This window comes from Miscanthus floridulus, chromosome 8, assembly GCF_019320115.1.
Source record: "Miscanthus floridulus cultivar M001 chromosome 8, ASM1932011v1, whole genome shotgun sequence".
NCBI lineage: Eukaryota > Viridiplantae > Streptophyta > Magnoliopsida > Poales > Poaceae > Miscanthus > Miscanthus floridulus.
This window is the reverse complement of record NC_089587.1, coordinates 133,999,642-134,004,164: the sequence shown is the minus strand read 5'-3', so window position 1 is coordinate 134,004,164 and position 4,523 is coordinate 133,999,642. Positions and strand designations below refer to the sequence as shown.

The 4,523-nt window shown below is 50.6% G+C and overlaps 1 long non-coding RNA gene across 1 annotated transcript; it reads left to right on the top strand.

Moving 5' to 3' along the window:
• The first annotated feature begins 503 nt into the window (after positions 1–503).
• LOC136475334 (uncharacterized) lies at positions 504–1,398 on the top strand. Its single transcript, XR_010763156.1, has 3 exons — positions 504–614; positions 1,023–1,097; positions 1,297–1,398. It is a non-coding gene; the product is annotated as an uncharacterized lncRNA (long non-coding RNA).
• Positions 1,399–4,523: the final 3,125 nt, after the last annotated feature.

Here is a 4,523-nt window from a genome sequence, read left to right as displayed (position 1 = left end):
TCGGCGTTAGGCCCTCGGCAAAGAATTTGGAAATAAAAAAATAAAACTCTTTGCCGAGGGCCCGTTGTACAGGCCCTCGGCAAATATTTTGAACGGGATGGCGCCGGCGGAAATAAAAAGAAAACATCTTTGCCGAGGGCCTTGGATGTTGGCCCTCGGCAAAGAAATTAAATAAAAAAAATAAAAAAATCTTTGCCGAGGGCTCTGGATCTAGGCCCTCGGCAAAGAGGGGACCCCATATAAAAAAGGGAACGGCCGGGCGGGCGGCCTTATCCCAAGCCGCGCCCGCCCGAGCCGCCACTCGCCCGCCGCCGCCGCCGCTGGTCCGCCGCCGCCGCCGCCGCGCACGCCACCGCGCGCTCGGCCGCCGCGCGGACGCCGCCGCCGCGCAGGCCGCCGCGCAGGCCGCCGCCGCGCACGCCACGGCGCGCTCGGCCGCCACGCGGACGCCGCCGCCGCGCAGGCCGCCGTGCGCTCGCCCGCCGCCGCCGCGCAGGCCGCCGCCGCCCCTCCCCCGTCGCCCCCCGTTTCCTCCTCTCCTGTCGTCTCGCCCCGTCGCCTGCCCACGGCCCGCCGCCGCCCCGGCCGCGTCCTCCGCCGTCGTCGCCCGGAAGGTTCGGTGCCTCTGCTCCCTCCCCAGTCTCTTCTTTACAAAGTCACCTTGATTTCGCAATCTTGACCTGAAACCTTGAAATGTTGTTATTGAGCATCATTGTATTGCTTTTGCATGGATTAGTCTTTGTTGCTAGTGAACTGATGATTATTTCTGCATAACTGATCCGTAAAGGGACGTTTGAAATGATTCTACTACAAAGCTTAGCAAAATCTGAATAACAACATTTATGCTCGCTATTAAGTATGAATGGAATTAACTCCTATAGGAAGAGAAAAGTGTAATGTGCTTACTTACAGCCCGGAAAATTTAGGATTTACTGGTTCAGTACTTTTCTGTAGTTGCACTTGTTTTATTCACTGTCTAAGCGGGTCATGTTTTGAAGCAATTACTTGGGCATGCAATGCAGGTGGTTCTGGATAACGGCCTCGTCTGGACGACCTTGCCGTCACCTTCACTTCCCCGTCCCTCGGTCGAGTAGAAGGTAAAACCATGGGTTGTCGGCCATCGCGCCGTTTTTTGATGTGGATGGCCTTCGTGCCTCCCATTGTTGATGTGTCGGCCTTTGTGCCGTGAATGTGGGTGTTGGCCATCGAGCCGATTTTTTTTGCAGGTTTTGGAAACCTCCCCGTACAGGGGAGGTTCTGCCAAAATTTTTAACTTATACCCTTTTTTTTTTGCAGAGCAGAGGACGTCAAAGGAGCTTCAGAGTAGTCGATCGTCCTCGTCGGCGCTGCGACTCTCCACTGCCCCGACTCGCCACTGCCCCGCTACCCTGTCTCCACCGCCACCTTAGGTATAAACAACCTCTACTCCTGTATCTTTGTCGTAGACTGCCACTCACCATCAAGGTAGCAGGAGTCTCCCCGGATTCAAATCGGCATATGTAAGTGATTTTTCTTCTATTTAGTTTCACGCTTAACGTATGCCTAATTGCTCACCACTTGCCGCCTTTCTCGCAGGAGGCTGCGCACCTGGACGAGGATGTCTCGATGTTCACGGCGTGGGCTATGTCCCACCAGACCAGGGTGGCCGGCGACGTCACCTGGGACCCGGCTGCCCCTCGCGAGGCATACTCCGACCCTAACGTGTACACTAAAGTCCAGGAGTACACGTCAGCGGTACAGCAGCGGCACGGGCCAGAGTACGACGTCCGCACCGAGCCCATTGATGCCGAGGCCATCATGAGGCTCGGTGGCGGCAGGAAGCACGGCCGGACGTGGATTGCGAACGCCGCCATCGACCCCACCACTGTTCCCACTCTGAGCCAGCTCCGAGCACAGAGCACGAGTTCCAGCCAGCCCATACGCTCACGGCCTACTCCGACACTGCAGCAGGTCGATGCGCTCGAGGTAATTCTTGTTTTACTTGTCGTAAATTAATATTCTCACACTTGAGTTAGATTTGCATTACTGAAATATTGGAGTGCAATATTGCAGGCCCAGAACAACGAGAAGACGGCGCAGATCACGGCCCTCACTGCTCGGCTGGAGGCTGAGCAGGCCGCTCGGGAGGCCCAGGAGGTCAGGATTGCAGAAATGATGCAAATCATGCAAGCTCTTGGGCAGAAGACGGGTGTGCCTGTGCAGATGTCAGCTCCTCCGCCTCAGGTGCCGCACGCGTTTGCAGCTACTCCTGTAAGCGTTAAAGTTCACTTCTCGCTTGTGTGACATAGAAACCCAGAGAACACTAGCTACTGATTTGCTTGTATGACATAGAAACCCAGACAACACTAGCTATAAAAAATTTGATAGGTTTCTGTCTAAATACTAAAACTTTAGTCCTAGAATAATTACTGCAATCTCACATAAGCATATAATTGTTTGTGCAGCCTCAGTCGGCGGGTTCCAATAACCCCCCTCGTGCGTCACCTGATTCTGGAGGCTTCGTTACACCACCCTCGACGCAGAGGCCAGACGGTTGGGAAGGTTGGTGACGCAGAGGCCAGACGGTTGGAGAGGTTGGCCAGCCTCAGTCGGATTTGAACTTGTGGACTTGACACTTGAGTTAGATTGTGGACTTATGGAATTGTTGAATTTGGACTTGTGATGATACATGTGATGATCTATGTGATATCTGTGAGATATATGTGATATTTGTGAGATATATGTGATGATTGTGATATTTATGGGATATTTCTGCTGTTGAATATATATATATATATTTTGTCTGCATGGAAAGCAAGAAACAGGTGGAATGTTGAAAATTTTCACTGGTCTTTGCCGAGGGCATTGACCATAGCCCTCGGCAAAGAAATTCCCAGGAAAAATTAAAAACAGGTCTTTGCCGAGGGCCTTAACCATAGCCCTCGGCAAAGAAATTCCCAGGAAAAATTAAAAAGTAGGTCTTTGCCGAGGGTTTTGAACACAGCCCTCGGTAAAGAAATTCCGAGACAAAAATAAAAACGTAGGTCTTTGCCGAGGGCCTTCGATATAGCTCTCGGCAAAGAAATTCTGAGAAAAAAAAAGAAAATAGGTCTTTGCCGAGGGCCCTGCGGTATAGCTCTCGGCAAATAAATTCCAAAAAAAAAAGCTCTTTGCCGAGGGCCTGTATGTCAGCCCTCGGCAAAGACGCCGTGGAAAATAACCGCGTACCTAACGGCTACTTTACTTTGCCGAGGGCCGCCGTTAGCCCTCGGCAAATACTTTGCCGAGTGCCCGATAAAAGGCCCTCGGCAAAGACTCCTTCGCCGACGTTTTTTTTCCCGAGGGTTCTTCACCGAGGGCTGCCCTCGGCAAATCCTTCGCCGACGGCTGAAGAGCCTTTGCCGAGGGCTTCAGGCCCTCGGCAAAGACCCTGCGTCCAGTAGTGGCTTGCTAGGTGTGGATATTTAAACTGCAACTATAGTCAAAATTTGATCCTGGTATTGATATTTTATTTTTTTCGTGGGTGCATCCGCACCCATTAGCTTCAACGTTGCTTCGCCACTGCATACCTATGATCATATTTTTTTAGTTTTACTATTGAGATGACAATATAAGCCTATGACTAAAATGTATGCTAAAAATGTGTTAGATATGTTATAATAGGTCATAGGGTGCAAGGTTAAATTTTGATCAAGATATGAGTTGAAATAGAGAAGAAATGATGAAGATTCAACAACGGAGCATTCACCGGATCACTTGATCAGACCTGTCAGATCATGCGGTGGAGGCCAGTAAGTCAGTCAAGAACATAGTGCCCACCAGATGGTACAGCGAAAAGAAGAATCACTTGATGGATCATCTGGTACTCATCAGCGAGAGTTGGCATAGTTGAAGACCTAGAGATCAATGCCACCGGATGATATGGTGCAGCACAATAGCAACCTGGCACATCATCCAGTGAAGATCAGAGCCATGGCAATGGTCAAGACCAACGGTCTGATATCCCACCAGATGGGTGGACAATAAAGGGTAAGCAACAGATCATCAGGTGAAGAGGGCCTACTATCAGTGAGTGAAGATCCAACGATCGACCAGGGAATATACCCCACCAGATGATATGTGCAGTATCCGGAACCACCTAGGGAATCATCCGACAACACATAGTTTTTTCGTATACTTTTTTGCAATGGCTCTTTGAGGGGGATAGAGCTACACACACATGAGGTTGCCTCGCTTGAATGTACTGGTGTGCCTCAAGGCTATTACAAGTTAAATAAATCAAGTGCCCCTACACTCCATCCACCCTACCAAGACATTCAAGATCATATCCAAGGCTAGGATAGACACTATAGTGCATCCTTGTGAAGTTTAGGCCTTAGAGCTTGAGAGCTTTAATTTGAGGGATTGGGCCATGTTGCCTTATATCTTGGGGGGTGAAGAGTGCTTGAGGACTTTGTTGATCTTCCAGTGAAGACATGATGGTCTTCGAGGATGTGACCCCATGTTCTTCATGTGGAGTGGCGTCATGTCGGTGTGCAGGGAAC